This window comes from Phyllobates terribilis, unplaced genomic scaffold, assembly GCF_046119375.1.
Source record: "Phyllobates terribilis strain yellow unplaced genomic scaffold, ASM4611937v1 Scaffold_11__3_contigs__length_659146591, whole genome shotgun sequence".
NCBI classification, from domain to species: Eukaryota; Metazoa; Chordata; class Amphibia; order Anura; family Dendrobatidae; genus Phyllobates; species Phyllobates terribilis.
The window spans coordinates 605,033,440-605,048,131 of NW_027362771.1; the positions used below are offsets into that span (position 1 = coordinate 605,033,440).

The 14,692-nt window shown below is 39.8% G+C and overlaps 19 non-coding genes across 19 annotated transcripts; 12 read left to right on the forward strand and 7 right to left on the reverse strand.

Moving 5' to 3' along the window:
• Positions 1–413: 413 nt before the first annotated feature.
• On the reverse strand, positions 414–485 carry TRNAD-GUC (transfer RNA aspartic acid (anticodon GUC)). The gene has a single exon. It is a non-coding gene; the product is annotated as a tRNA-Asp (tRNA).
• A 594-nt stretch (positions 486–1,079) lies between these two features.
• On the forward strand, positions 1,080–1,161 carry TRNAS-UGA (transfer RNA serine (anticodon UGA)). Its single transcript has one exon. It is a non-coding gene; the product is annotated as a tRNA-Ser (tRNA).
• A 745-nt stretch (positions 1,162–1,906) lies between these two features.
• TRNAS-CGA (transfer RNA serine (anticodon CGA)) lies at positions 1,907–1,988 on the forward strand. Its single transcript has one exon. It is a non-coding gene; the product is annotated as a tRNA-Ser (tRNA).
• Positions 1,989–2,746: 758 nt separating this feature from the next.
• TRNAD-GUC (transfer RNA aspartic acid (anticodon GUC)) lies at positions 2,747–2,818 on the reverse strand. Its single transcript has one exon. It is a non-coding gene; the product is annotated as a tRNA-Asp (tRNA).
• Positions 2,819–3,410: 592 nt separating this feature from the next.
• On the forward strand, positions 3,411–3,492 carry TRNAS-UGA (transfer RNA serine (anticodon UGA)). Its single transcript has one exon. It is a non-coding gene; the product is annotated as a tRNA-Ser (tRNA).
• Positions 3,493–4,237: 745 nt separating this feature from the next.
• On the forward strand, positions 4,238–4,319 carry TRNAS-CGA (transfer RNA serine (anticodon CGA)). The gene has a single exon. It is a non-coding gene; the product is annotated as a tRNA-Ser (tRNA).
• A 772-nt stretch (positions 4,320–5,091) lies between these two features.
• On the reverse strand, positions 5,092–5,163 carry TRNAD-GUC (transfer RNA aspartic acid (anticodon GUC)). Its single transcript has one exon. It is a non-coding gene; the product is annotated as a tRNA-Asp (tRNA).
• Positions 5,164–5,757: 594 nt separating this feature from the next.
• TRNAS-UGA (transfer RNA serine (anticodon UGA)) lies at positions 5,758–5,839 on the forward strand. The gene has a single exon. It is a non-coding gene; the product is annotated as a tRNA-Ser (tRNA).
• Positions 5,840–6,584: 745 nt separating this feature from the next.
• TRNAS-CGA (transfer RNA serine (anticodon CGA)) lies at positions 6,585–6,666 on the forward strand. The gene has a single exon. It is a non-coding gene; the product is annotated as a tRNA-Ser (tRNA).
• Positions 6,667–7,438: 772 nt separating this feature from the next.
• Positions 7,439–7,510, reverse strand: TRNAD-GUC (transfer RNA aspartic acid (anticodon GUC)). Its single transcript has one exon. It is a non-coding gene; the product is annotated as a tRNA-Asp (tRNA).
• Positions 7,511–8,104: 594 nt separating this feature from the next.
• Positions 8,105–8,186, forward strand: TRNAS-UGA (transfer RNA serine (anticodon UGA)). The gene has a single exon. It is a non-coding gene; the product is annotated as a tRNA-Ser (tRNA).
• A 745-nt stretch (positions 8,187–8,931) lies between these two features.
• On the forward strand, positions 8,932–9,013 carry TRNAS-CGA (transfer RNA serine (anticodon CGA)). The gene has a single exon. It is a non-coding gene; the product is annotated as a tRNA-Ser (tRNA).
• A 762-nt stretch (positions 9,014–9,775) lies between these two features.
• On the reverse strand, positions 9,776–9,847 carry TRNAD-GUC (transfer RNA aspartic acid (anticodon GUC)). The gene has a single exon. It is a non-coding gene; the product is annotated as a tRNA-Asp (tRNA).
• Positions 9,848–10,441: 594 nt separating this feature from the next.
• TRNAS-UGA (transfer RNA serine (anticodon UGA)) lies at positions 10,442–10,523 on the forward strand. The gene has a single exon. It is a non-coding gene; the product is annotated as a tRNA-Ser (tRNA).
• Positions 10,524–11,268: 745 nt separating this feature from the next.
• Positions 11,269–11,350, forward strand: TRNAS-CGA (transfer RNA serine (anticodon CGA)). The gene has a single exon. It is a non-coding gene; the product is annotated as a tRNA-Ser (tRNA).
• Positions 11,351–12,122: 772 nt separating this feature from the next.
• TRNAD-GUC (transfer RNA aspartic acid (anticodon GUC)) lies at positions 12,123–12,194 on the reverse strand. The gene has a single exon. It is a non-coding gene; the product is annotated as a tRNA-Asp (tRNA).
• Positions 12,195–12,786: 592 nt separating this feature from the next.
• On the forward strand, positions 12,787–12,868 carry TRNAS-UGA (transfer RNA serine (anticodon UGA)). Its single transcript has one exon. It is a non-coding gene; the product is annotated as a tRNA-Ser (tRNA).
• Positions 12,869–13,613: 745 nt separating this feature from the next.
• On the forward strand, positions 13,614–13,695 carry TRNAS-CGA (transfer RNA serine (anticodon CGA)). Its single transcript has one exon. It is a non-coding gene; the product is annotated as a tRNA-Ser (tRNA).
• Positions 13,696–14,481: 786 nt separating this feature from the next.
• On the reverse strand, positions 14,482–14,553 carry TRNAD-GUC (transfer RNA aspartic acid (anticodon GUC)). Its single transcript has one exon. It is a non-coding gene; the product is annotated as a tRNA-Asp (tRNA).
• Positions 14,554–14,692: the final 139 nt, after the last annotated feature.

Below are 14,692 nucleotides of genomic sequence, written 5' to 3' on the forward strand. Positions count from 1 at the left end.
ATTCTTGGTGGTACAGTGGCGGCAAAAAAAATCTTTACATTTGTGCAGTAAAAAAAAACTTTACGTGTAAAATCCGCATCATGATTTCACTTCTTAAAAGTGCACACAATGAAGGAGATAATCAAAAACTATATAATAGCAAAGCTGGCTTAGTAAAATGTAAATATCAATACTAATTAATTAAAATACTAATTGTAACGAAATATCCACAATAAAACACTTGAACGTTAAGATTTTGTGGTTTCGTTGAAGTTGTAAAGATTTTTTTTGCTGGCACTGTAGATGCCTCTGTAATGAGTGACAATCAAACAATAAAATATAAACAGCTTGTGAATAAAAATATATTGTTGGAAGAATTAAGTTTTCGTTCCAGAGTTCCAGAGTCCAGAGTCCAGAGTAAGAATATAATAAATCTCCCCGTCAGGGAATCGAACCCTGGTCTCCCGCGTGACAGGCGGGGATACTTGCCACTATACTAACGAGGATTGGTTGCGTCTTGTCCTCTGACACCACATGACTAGAAAGTAAACATGAGGTATGTGAGTGATGATGTGAACCACTGTGGGCTCTGCTCATTTTCCATTTTTGCGCTTTCATTTGTGCAAAAAGCCATAACTTTCTTTATTTTTCTGTAGATGTAGCCGCATGAGGGCTTGCTTTCTACAAGACAAGTTGTAGCTTTGAATTACACTAGCCATTTTACCATATCATGTACTATCATGTACATATATATATATGTCATTGTGATATATACAAAACCAACCACTAAAGCACTCCAGATAAATCAAAAAACCTTAGCGGAAACCCTTCAGTGCCGTCTTGTCATCCGACCCGTTCGCTCATTCCACTTGAAAAGAAGTATGAAATTAGTTATGTTCCATATGTCCCAAGAGATTGACCTTTTCTCTTTCCTCCTCAGAAACCTCACATCAGACCTGTCGCTGTCTGTAAGGCAATTTGCTGGTGAGGAAACCCTCCCACAGCTTAGTTAGTAAATGGAAGACCCAACTCACTTTGAAGACCCAGCCCATAAACTGCAGTCCCCGGAATATGTCTAGGAAAATTGCATGACTCTGTCAGCTGTGGTGGCCGAGTGGTTAAGGCGCTGGACTTGAAATCCAATGGGGTTTCCCCGCACAGGTTCAAATCCTGTTCACAGCGTTGGCTTTTGCTGGACAAAAGCACTGGACCTTCCTGAAAAGTTTAAAATAGTATTTACATTAATAAAATGGGCCAAATGATATGAAAATTTGACAGCCATTCACGTTCCAGTCTTTCAATCTAGGGATGTTTCGCAGGACATTGACGATTTCCTTGGTAGCTCTCAGGAAGCTCTAGTCAGACCTGTCTCAGTTGCTGAAAATGCTCTACCCCAAACCTCTATCAGCAATCAAAAGTCCATTCCTGCATTCAAGCAAAAGCATATGAACTGTGGCTCCCAAAAGACATTGGAGAATCATCAGTGAAGGCATATATTTTGATAGCCGCATGGTTAAGACGTTGGACTTGAAATCCTCACATTGGTTTAAATCATGTTCACAATGCAGTATTTTACCTTGGAAAAGATTGGGTTTGGCTGGTGAAAGTTTAGTGAAATCAAAGTATAGAAAAAGAAAAATAACATGCAGATTAATTCACTGGTAGTATGCAGTTTCCAACCACAATTTGAAGAGTGAGAAAAAGCTAGTTAACCACATCTCTGTGTGCCCCAGGGTACAAGAGTTTTACCTCCTTCTACTCATTGACCTCAGATCACACCTTTATTTTTCAGTAAGTCTACCAAGATGCCTTTCCCGTGACTGCGTCATGCAATAGAGATTCAGGTGAACTTAGCCCAAAACCTTCTTTCAGACCGCCCTCTAGCATGTACTTTGCAAAAACATCTGATTCGTTGCTGTTCGAGTTGGCTGTGATGGCCGAGTGGTTAAGGCGTTGGACTCGAAATCCAATGGGGTTTTCCCGCACAGGTTCAAATCCTGTTCACAGCGATGTATTTTATACAGAGAGAGTCAAGTTCTTTCAGAAAAAATTCACAAAAACATTGAGAAATATCCAAAACCAGTCTCTAAAACACTTTATTGCCATCCAAAACATGTTGCAACTAAGAAACTGCTGAATAAGAAGAAACCTACTTCAGACATAGACCTACTTGTGAAGGTGACCTTTAAGGAGCCATTCCCAGCCCGTACAGGGATCAAACCCCTAATTTTGGTTTTATTAACACCACGATTTGACCAACTGAGCTAACCGGCCATGTTTGTAGGATTAACCAATACAGGAAGGACTGGAAACATGCGCAAATGCAACCATTCTGTTTTTGTGGGATGAATTTTTCCCACATGTGGTGATTCTTGGTGGTACAGTGGAGGCAAAAAAAATCTTTACATTTGTGCAGTAAAAAAAAACTTTACGTGTAAAATCCGCATCATGATTTCACTTCTTAAAAGTGCACACAATGAAGGAGATAATCAAAAACTATATAATAGCAAAGCTGGCTTAGTAAAATGTAAATATCAATACTAATTAATTAAAATACTAATTGTAACGAAATATCCACAATAAAACACTTGAACGTTAAGATTTTGTGGTTTCGTTGAAGTTGTAAAGATTTTTTTTGCCGGCACTGTAGATGCCTCTGTAATGAGTGACAATCAAACAATAAAATATAAACAGCTTGTGAATAAAAATATATTGTTGGAAGAATTAAGTTTTCGTTCCAGAGTTCCAGAGTCAGAATATAATAAATCTCCCCGTCAGGGAATCGAACCCTGGTCTCCCGCGTGACAGGCGGGGATACTTGCCACTATACTAACGAGGATTGGTTGCGTCTTGTCCTCTGACACCACATGACTAGAAAGTAAACATGAGGTATGTGAGTGATGATGTGAACCACTGTGGGCTCTGCTCATTTTCCATTTTTGCGCTTTCATTTGTGCAAAAAGCCATAACTTTCTTTATTTTTCTGTAGATGTAGCCGCATGAGGGCTTGCTTTCTACAAGACAACTTGTAGCTTTGAATTACACTAGCCATTTTACCATATCATGTACTATCATGTACATATATATATATGTCATTGTGATATATACAAAACCAACCACTAAAGCACTCCAGATAAATCAAAAAACCTTAGCGGAAACCCTTCAGTGCCGTCTTGTCATCCGACCCGTTCGCTCATTCCACTTGAAAAGAAGTATGAAATTAGTTATGTTCCATATGTCCCAAGAGATTGACCTTTTCTTTCCTCCTCAGAAACCTCACATCAGACCTGTCGCTGTCTGTAAGGCAATTTGCTGGTGAGGAAACCCTCCCACAGCTTAGTTAGTAAATGGAAGACCCAACTCACTTTCAAGACCCAGCCCATAAACTGCAGTCCCCGGAATATGTCTAGGAAAATTGCATGACTCTGTCAGCTGTGGTGGCCGAGTGGTTAAGGCGCTGGACTTGAAATCCAATGGGGTTTCCCCGCACAGGTTCAAATCCTGTTCACAGCGTTGGCTTTTGCTGGACAAAAGCACTGGACCTTCCTGAAAAGTTTAAAATAGTATTTACATTAATAAAATGGGCCAAATGATATGAAAATTTGACAGCCATTCACGTTCCAGTCTTTCAATCTAGGGATGTTTCGCAGGACATTGACGATTTCCTTGGTAGCTCTCAGGAAGCTCTAGTCAGACCTGTCTCAGTTGCTGAAAATGCTCTACCCCAAACCTCTATCAGCAATCAAAAGTCCATTCCTGCATTCAAGCAAAAGCATATGAACTGTGGCTCCCAAAAGACATTGGAGAATCATCAGTGAAGGCATATATTTTGATAGCCGCATGGTTAAGACGTTGGACTTGAAATCCTCACATTGGTTTAAATCATGTTCACAATGCAGTATTTTACCTTGGAAAAGATTGGGTTTGGCTGGTGAAAGTTTAGTGAAATCAAAGTATAGAAAAAGAAAAATAACATGCAGATTAATTCACTGGTAGTATGCAGTTTCCAACCACAATTTGAAGAGTGAGAAAAAGCTAGTTAACCACATCTCTGTGTGCCCCAGGGTACAAGAGTTTTACCTCCTTCTACTCATTGACCTCAGATCACACCTTTATTTTTCAGTAAGTCTACCAAGATGCCTTTCCCGTGACTGCGTCATGCAATAGAGATTCAGGTGAACTTAGCCCAAAACCTTCTTTCAGACCGCCCTCTAGCATGTACTTTGCAAAAACATCTGATTCGTTGCTGTTCGAGTTGGCTGTGATGGCCGAGTGGTTAAGGCGTTGGACTCGAAATCCAATGGGGTTTTCCCGCACAGGTTCAAATCCTGTTCACAGCGATGTATTTTATACAGAGAGAGTCAAGTTCTTTCAGAAAAAATTCACAAAAACATTGAGAAATATCCAAAACCAGTCTCTAAAACACTTTATTGCCATCCAAAACATGTTGCAACTAAGAAACTGCTGAATAAGAAGAAACCTACTTCAGACATAGACCTACTTGTGAAGGTGACCTTTAAGGAGCCATTCCCAGCCCGTACAGGGATCAAACCCCTAATTTTGGTTTTATTAACACCACGATTTGACCAACTGAGCTAACCGGCCATGTTTGTAGGATTAACCAATACAGGAAGGACTGGAAACATGCGCAAATGCAACCATTCTGTTTTTGTGGGATGAATTTTTCCCACATGTGGTGATTCTTGGTGGTACAGTGGCGGCAAAAAAAATCTTTACATTTGTGCAGTAAAAAAAAACTTTACGTGTAAAATCCGCATCATGATTTCACTTCTTAAAAGTGCACACAATGAAGGAGATAATCAAAAACTATATAATAGCAAAGCTGGCTTAGTAAAATGTAAATATCAATACTAATTAATTAAAATACTAATTGTAACGAAATATCCACAATAAAACACTTGAACGTTAAGATTTTGTGGTTTCGTTGAAGTTGTAAAGATTTTTTTTGCTGGCACTGTAGATGCCTCTGTAATGAGTGACAATCAAACAATAAAATATAAACAGCTTGTGAATAAAAATATATTGTTGGAAGAATTAAGTTTTCATTCCAGAGTTCCAGAGTCCAGAGTCCAGAGTAAGAATATAATAAATCTCCCCGTCAGGGAATCGAACCCTGGTCTCCCGCGTGACAGGCGGGGATACTTGCCACTATACTAACGAGGATTGGTTGCGTCTTGTCCTCTGACACCACATGACTAGAAAGTAAACATGAGGTATGTGAGTGATGATGTGAACCACTGTGGGCTCTGCTCATTTTCCATTTTTGCGCTTTCATTTGTGCAAAAAGCCATAACTTTCTTTATTTTTCTGTAGATGTAGCCGCATGAGGGCTTGCTTTCTACAAGACAAGTTGTAGCTTTGAATTACACTAGCCATTTTACCATATCATGTACTATCATGTACATATATATATATGTCATTGTGATATATACAAAACCAACCACTAAAGCACTCCAGATAAATCAAAAAACCTTAGCGGAAACCCTTCAGTGCCGTCTTGTCATCCGACCCGTTCGCTCATTCCACTTGAAAAGAAGTATGAAATTAGTTATGTTCCATATGTCCCAAGAGATTGACCTTTTCTCTTTCCTCCTCAGAAACCTCACATCAGACCTGTCGCTGTCTGTAAGGCAATTTGCTGGTGAGGAAACCCTCCCACAGCTTAGTTAGTAAATGGAAGACCCAACTCACTTTGAAGACCCAGCCCATAAACTGCAGTCCCCGGAATATGTCTAGGAAAATTGCATGACTCTGTCAGCTGTGGTGGCCGAGTGGTTAAGGCGCTGGACTTGAAATCCAATGGGGTTTCCCTGCACAGGTTCAAATCCTGTTCACAGCGTTGGCTTTTGCTGGACAAAAGCACTGGACCTTCCTGAAAAGTTTAAAATAGTATTTACATTAATAAAATGGGCCAAATTATATGAAAATTTGACAGCCATTCACGTTCCAGTCTTTCAATCTAGGGATGTTTCGCAGGACATTGACGATTTCCTTGGTAGCTCTCAGGAAGCTCTAGTCAGACCTGTCTCAGTTGCTGAAAATGCTCTACCCCAAACCTCTATCAGCAATCAAAAGTCCATTCCTGCATTCAAGCAAAAGCATATGAACTGTGGCTCCCAAAAGACATTGGAGAATCATCAGTGAAGGCATATATTTTGATAGCCGCATGGTTAAGACGTTGGACTTGAAATCCTCACATTGGTTTAAATCATGTTCACAATGCAGTATTTTACCTTGGAAAAGATTGGGTTTGGCTGGTGAAAGTTTAGTGAAATCAAAGTATAGAAAAAGAAAAATAACATGCAGATTAATTCACTGGTAGTATGCAGTTTCCAACCACAATTTGAAGAGTGAGAAAAAGCTAGTTAACCACATCTCTGTGTGCCCCAGGGTACAAGAGTTTTACCTCCTTCTACTCATTGACCTCAGATCACACCTTTATTTTTCAGTAAGTCTACCAAGATGCCTTTCCCGTGACTGCGTCATGCAATAGAGATTCAGGTGAACTTAGCCCAAAACCTTCTTTCAGACCGCCCTCTAGCATGTACTTTGCAAAAACATCTGATTCGTTGCTGTTCGAGTTGGCTGTGATGGCCGAGTGGTTAAGGCGTTGGACTCGAAATCCAATGGGGTTTTCCCGCACAGGTTCAAATCCTGTTCACAGCGATGTATTTTATACAGAGAGAGTCAAGTTCTTTCAGAAAAAATTCACAAAAACATTGAGAAATATCCAAAACCAGTCTCTAAAACACTTTATTGCCATCCAAAACATGTTGCAACTAAGAAACTGCTGAATAAGAAGAAACCTACTTCAGACATAGACCTACTTGTGAAGGTGACCTTTAAGGAGCCATTCCCAGCCCGTACAGGGATCAAACCCCTAATTTTGGTTTTATTAACACCACGATTTGACCAACTGAGCTAACCGGCCATGTTTGTAGGATTAACCAATACAGGAAGGACTGGAAACATGCGCAAATGCAACCATTCTGTTTTTGTGGGATGAATTTTTCCCACATGTGGTGATTCTTGGTGGTACAGTGGCGGCAAAAAAAATCTTTACATTTGTGCAGTAAAAAAAAACTTTACGTGTAAAATCCGCATCATGATTTCACTTCTTAAAAGTGCACACAATGAAGGAGATAATCAAAAACTATATAATAGCAAAGCTGGCTTAGTAAAATGTAAATATCAATACTAATTAATTAAAATACTAATTGTAACGAAATATCCACAATAAAACACTTGAACGTTAAGATTTTGTGGTTTCGTTGAAGTTGTAAAGATTTTTTTTGCCGGCACTGTAGATGCCTCTGTAATGAGTGACAATCAAACAATAAAATAAAAACAGCTTGTGAATAAAAATATATTGTTGGAAGAATTAAGTTTTCGTTCCAGAGTTCCAGAGTCCAGAGTCCAGAGTAAGAATATAATAAATCTCCCCGTCAGGGAATCGAACCCTGGTCTCCCGCGTGACAGGCGGGGATACTTGCCACTATACTAACGAGGATTGGTTGCGTCTTGTCCTCTGACACCACATGACTAGAAAGTAAACATGAGGTATGTGAGTGATGATGTGAACCACTGTGGGCTCTGCTCATTTTCCATTTTTGCGCTTTCATTTGTGCAAAAAGCCATAACTTTCTTTATTTTTCTGTAGATGTAGCCGCATGAGGGCTTGCTTTCTACAAGACAAGTTGTAGCTTTGAATTACACTAGCCATTTTACCATATCATGTACTATCATGTACATATATATATATGTCATTGTGATATATACAAAACCAACCACTAAAGCACTCCAGATAAATCAAAAAACCTTAGCGGAAACCCTTCAGTGCCGTCTTGTCATCCGACCCGTTCGCTTATTCCACTTGAAAAGAAGTATGAAATTAGTTATGTTCCATATGTCCCAAGAGATTGACCTTTTCTCTTTCCTCCTCAGAAACCTCACATCAGACCTGTCGCTGTCTGTAAGGCAATTTGCTGGTGAGGAAACCCTCCCACAGCTTAGTTAGTAAATGGAAGACCCAACTCACTTTGAAGACCCAGCCCATAAACTGCAGTCCCCGGAATATGTCTAGGAAAATTGCATGACTCTGTCAGCTGTGGTGGCCGAGTGGTTAAGGCGCTGGACTTGAAATCCAATGGGGTTTCCCCGCACAGGTTCAAATCCTGTTCACAGCGTTGGCTTTTGCTGGACAAAAGCACTGGACCTTCCTGAAAAGTTTAAAATAGTATTTACATTAATAAAATGGGCCAAATGATATGAAAATTTGACAGCCATTCACGTTCCAGTCTTTCAATCTAGGGATGTTTCGCAGGACATTGACGATTTCCTTGGTAGCTCTCAGGAAGCTCTAGTCAGACCTGTCTCAGTTGCTGAAAATGCTCTACCCCAAACCTCTATCAGCAATCAAAAGTCCATTCCTGCATTCAAGCAAAAGCATATGAACTGTGGCTCCCAAAAGACATTGGAGAATCATCAGTGAAGGCATATATTTTGATAGCCGCATGGTTAAGACGTTGGACTTGAAATCCTCACATTGGTTTAAATCATGTTCACAATGCAGTATTTTACCTTGGAAAAGATTGGGTTTGACTGGTGAAAGTTTAGTGAAATCAAAGTATAGAAAAAGAAAAATAACATGCAGATTAATTCACTGGTAGTATGCAGTTTCCAACCACAATTTGAAGAGTGAGAAAAAGCTAGTTAACCACATCTCTGTGTGCCCCAGGGTACAAGAGTTTTACCTCCTTCTACTCATTGACCTCAGATCACACCTTTATTTTTCAGTAAGTCTACCAAGATGCCTTTCCCGTGACTGCGTCATGCAATAGAGATTCAGGTGAACTTAGCCCAAAACCTTCTTTCAGACCGCCCTCTAGCATGTACTTTGCAAAAACATCTGATTCGTTGCTGTTCGAGTTGGCTGTGATGGCCGAGTGGTTAAGGCGTTGGACTCGAAATCCAATGGGGTTTTCCCGCACAGGTTCAAATCCTGTTCACAGCGATGTATTTTATACAGAGAGAGTCAAGTTCTTTCAGAAAAAATTCACAAAAACATTGAGAAATATCCAAAACCAGTCTCTAAAACACTTTATTGCCATCCAAAACATGTTGCAACTAAGAAACTGCTGAATAAGAAGAAACCTACTTCAGACATAGACCTACTTGTGAAGGTGACCTTTAAGGAGCCATTCCCAGCCCGTACAGGGATCAAACCCCTAATTTTGGTTTTATTAACACCACGATTTGACCAACTGAGCTAACCGGCCATGTTTGTAGGATTAACCAATACAGGAAGGACTGGAAACATGCGCAAATGCAACCATTCTGTTTTTGTGGGATGAATTTTTCCCACATGTGGTGATTCTAGGTGGTACAGTGGCGGCAAAAAAAATCTTTACATTTGTGCAGTAAAAAAAAACTTTACGTGTAAAATCCGCATCATGATTTCACTTCTTAAAAGTGCACACAATGAAGGAGATAATCAAAAACTATATAATAGCAAAGCTGGCTTAGTAAAATGTAAATATCAATACTAATTAATCAAAATACTAATTGTAACGAAATATCCACTTGAACGTTAAGATTTTGTGGTTTTGTTGAAGTTGTAAAGATTTTTTTTGCTGGCACTGTAGATGCCTCTGTAATGAGTGACAATCAAACAATAAAATATAAACAGCTTGTGAATAAAAATATATTGTTGGAGGAATTAAGTTTTCGTTCCAGAGTTCCAGAGTCCAGAGTCCAGAGTAAGAATATAATAAATCTCCCCGTCAGGGAATCGAACCCTGGTCTCCCGCGTGACAGGCGGGGATACTTGCCACTATACTAACGAGGATTGGTTGCGTCTTGTCCTCTGACACCACATGACTAGAAAGTAAACATGAGGTATGTGAGTGATGATGTGAACCACTGTGGGCTCTGCTCATTTTCCATTTTTGCGCTTTCATTTGTGCAAAAAGCCATAACTTTCTTTATTTTTCTGTAGATGTAGCCGCATGAGGGCTTGCTTTCTACAAGACAAGTTGTAGCTTTGAATTACACTAGCCATTTTACCATATCATGTACTATCATGTACATATATATATATGTCATTGTGATATATACAAAACCAACCACTAAAGCACTCCAGATAAATCAAAAAACCTTAGCGGAAACCCTTCAGTGCCGTCTTGTCATCCGACCCGTTCGCTCATTCCACTTGAAAAGAAGTATGAAATTAGTTATGTTCCATATGTCCCAAGAGATTGACCTTTTCTCTTTCCTCCTCAGAAACCTCACATCAGACCTGTCGCTGTCTGTAAGGCAATTTGCTGGTGAGGAAACCCTCCCACAGCTTAGTTAGTAAATGGAAGACCCAACTCACTTTGAAGACCCAGCCCATAAACTGCAGTCCCCGGAATATGTCTAGGAAAATTGCATGACTCTGTCAGCTGTGGTGGCCGAGTGGTTAAGGCGCTGGACTTGAAATCCAATGGGGTTTCCCCGCACAGGTTCAAATCCTGTTCACAGCGTTGGCTTTTGCTGGACAAAAGCACTGGACCTTCCTGAAAAGTTTAAAATAGTATTTACATTAATAAAATGGGCCAAATGATATGAAAATTTGACAGCCATTCACGTTCCAGTCTTTCAATCTAGGGATGTTTCGCAGGACATTGACGATTTCCTTGGTAGCTCTCAGGAAGCTCTAGTCAGACCTGTCTCAGTTGCTGAAAATGCTCTACCCCAAACCTCTATCAGCAATCAAAAGTCCATTCCTGCATTCAAGCAAAAGCATATGAACTGTGGCTCCCAAAAGACATTGGAGAATCATCAGTGAAGGCATATATTTTGATAGCCGCATGGTTAAGACGTTGGACTTGAAATCCTCACATTGGTTTAAATCATGTTCACAATGCAGTATTTTACCTTGGAAAAGATTGGCTTTGGTTGGTTAAAGTTTAGTGAAATCAAAGTATAGAAAAAGAAAAATAACATGCAGATTAATTCACTGGTAGTATGCAGTTTCCAACCACAATTTGAAGAGTGAGAAAAAGCTAGTTAACCACATCTCTGTGTGCCCCAGGGTAAAAGAGTTTTACCTCCTTCTACTCATTGACCTCAGATCACACCTTTATTTTTCAGTAAGTCTACCAAGATGCCTTTCCCGTGACTGCATCATGCAATAGAGATTCAGGTGAACTTAGCCCAAAACCTTCTTTCAGACCGCCCTCTAGCATGTACTTTGCAAAAACATCTGATTCGTTGCTGTTGGAGTTGGCTGTGATGGCCGAGTGGTTAAGGCGTTGGACTCGAAATCCAATGGGGTTTTCCCGCACAGGTTCAAATCCTGTTCACAGCGATGTATTTTATACAGAGAGAGTCAAGTTCTTTCAGAAAAAATTCACAAAAGCATTGAGAAATATCCAAAACCAGTCTCTAAAACACTTTATTGCCATCCAAAACATGTTGCAACTAAGAAACTGCTGAATAAGAAGAAACCTACTTCAGACATAGACCTACTTGTGAAGGTGACCTTTAAGGAGCCATTCCCAGCCCGTACAGGGATCAAACCCCCAATTTTGGTTTTATTAACACCACGATTTGACCAACTGAGCTAACCGGCCATGTTTGTAGGATTAACCAATACAGGAAGGACTGGAAACATGTGCAAATGCAACCATTCTGTTTTTGTGGGATGAATTTTTCCCACATGTGGTGATTCTTGGTGGTACAGTGGCGGCAAAAAAAATCTTTACATTTGTGCAGTAAAAAAAAACTTTACGTGTAAAATCCGCATCATGATTTCACTTCTTAAAAGTGCACACAATGAAGGAGATAATCAAAAACTATATAATAGCAAAGCTGGCTTAGTAAAATGTAAATATCAATACTAATTAATTAAAATACTAATTGTAACGAAATATCCACAATAAAACACTTGAACGTTAAGATTTTGTGGTTTCGTTGAAGTTGTAAAGATTTTTTTTGCCGGCACTGTAGATGCCTCTGTAATGAGTGACAATCAAACAATAAAATATAAACAGCTTGTGAATAAAAATATATTGTTGGAAGAATTAAGTTTTCGTTCCAGAGTTCCAGAGTCCAGAGTCCAGAGTAAGAATATAATAAATCTCCCCGTCAGGGAATCGAACCCTGGTCTCCCGCGTGACAGGCGGGGATACTTGCCACTATACTAACGAGGATTGGTTGCATCTTGTCCTCTGACACCACATGACTAGAAAGTAAACATGAGGTATGTGAGTGATGATGTGAACCACTGTGGGCTCTGCTCATTTTCCATTTTTGCGCTTTCATTTGTGCAAAAAGCCATAACTTTCTTTATTTTTCTGTAGATGTAGCCGCATGAGGGCTTGCTTTCTACAAGACAAGTTGTAGCTTTGAATTACACTAGCCATTTTACCATATCATGTACTATCATGTACATATATATATATGTCATTGTGATATATACAAAACCAACCACTAAAGCACTCCAGATAAATCAAAAAACCTTAGCGGAAACCCTTCAGTGCCGTCTTGTCATCCGACCCGTTCGCTCATTTCACTTGAAAAGAAGTATGAAATTAGTTATGTTCCATATGTCCCAAGAGATTGACCTTTTCTTTCCTCCTCAGAAACCTCACATCAGACCTGTCGCTGTCTGTAAGGCAATTTGCTGGTGAGGAAACCCTCCCACAGCTTAGTTAGTAAATGGAAGACCCAACTCACTTTCAAGACCCAGCCCATAAACTGCAGTCCCCGGAATATGTCTAGGAAAATTGCATGACTCTGTCAGCTGTGGTGGCCGAGTGGTTAAGGCGCTGGACTTGAAATCCAATGGGGTTTCCCCGCACAGGTTCAAATCCTGTTCACAGCGTTGGCTTTTGCTGGACAAAAGCACTGGACCTTCCTGAAAAGTTTAAAATAGTATTTACATTAATAAAATGGGCCAAATGATATGAAAATTTGACAGCCATTCACGTTCCAGTCTTTCAATCTAGGGATGTTTCGCAGGACATTGACGATTTCCTTGGTAGCTCTCAGGAAGCTCTAGTCAGACCTGTCTCAGTTGCTGAAAATGCTCTACCCCAAACCTCTATCAGCAATCAAAAGTCCATTCCTGCATTCAAGCAAAAGCATATGAACTGTGGCTCCCAAAAGACATTGGAGAATCATCAGTGAAGGCATATATTTTGATAGCCGCATGGTTAAGACGTTGGACTTGAAATCCTCACATTGGTTTAAATCATGTTCACAATGCAGTATTTTACCTTGGAAAAGATTGGGTTTGGCTGGTGAAAGTTTAGTGAAATCAAAGTATAGAAAAAGAAAAATAACATGCAGATTAATTCACTGGTAGTATGCAGTTTCCAACCACAATTTGAAGAGTGAGAAAAAGCTAGTTAACCACATCTCTGTGTGCCCCAGGGTACAAGAGTTTTACCTCCTTCTACTCATTGACCTCAGATCACACCTTTATTTTTCAGTAAGTCTACCAAGATGCCTTTCCCGTGACTGCGTCATGCAATAGAGATTCAGGTGAACTTAGCCCAAAACCTTCTTTCAGACCGCCCTCTAGCATGTACTTTGCAAAAACATCTGATTCGTCGCTGTTCGAGTTGGCTGTGATGGCCGAGTGGTTAAGGCGTTGGACTCGAAATCCAATGGGGTTTTCCCGCACAGATTCAAATCCTGTTCACAGCGATGTATTTTATACAGAGAGAGTCAAGTTCTTTCAGAAAAAATTCACAAAAACATTGAGAAATATCCAAAACCAGTCTCTAAAACACTTTATTGCCATCCAAAACATGTTGCAACTAAGAAACTGCTGAATAAGAAGAAACCTACTTCAGACATAGACCTACTTGTGAAGGTGACCTTTAAGGAGCCATTCCCAGCCCGTACAGGGATCAAACCCCCAATTTTGGTTTTATTAACACCACGATTTGACCAACTGAGCTAACCGGCCATGTTTGTAGGATTAACCAATACAGGAAGGACTGGAAACATGCGCAAATGCAACCATTCTGTTTTTGTGGGATGAATTTTTCCCACATGTGGTGATTCTTGGTGGTACAGTGGCGGCAAAAAAAATCTTTACATTTGTGCAGTAAAAAAAAACTTTACGTGTAAAATCCGCATCATGATTTCACTTCTTAAAAGTGCACACAATGAAGGAGATAATCAAAAACTATATAATAGCAAAGCTGGCTTAGTAAAATGTAAATATCAATACTAATTAATTAAAATACTAATTGTAACGAAATATCCACAATAAAACACTTGAACGTTAAGATTTTGTGGTTTCGTTGAAGTTGTAAAGATTTTTTTTGCCGGCACTGTAGATGCCTCTGTAATGAGTGACAATCAAACAATAAAATATAAACAGCTTGTGAATAAAAATATATTGTTGGAAGAATTAAGTTTTCGTTCCAGAGTTCCAGAGTCCAGAGTCCAGAGTCCAGAGTCCAGAGTAAGAATATAATAAATCTCCCCGTCAGGGAATCGAACCCTGGTCTCCCGCATGACAGGCGGGGATACTTGCCACTATACTAACGAGGATTGGTTGCGTCTTGTCCTCTGACACCACATGACTAGAAAGTAAACATGAGGTATGTGAGTGATGATGTGAACCACTGTGGGCTCTGCTCATTTTCCATTTTTGCGCTTTCATTTGTGCAAAAAGCCATAACTTTCTTTA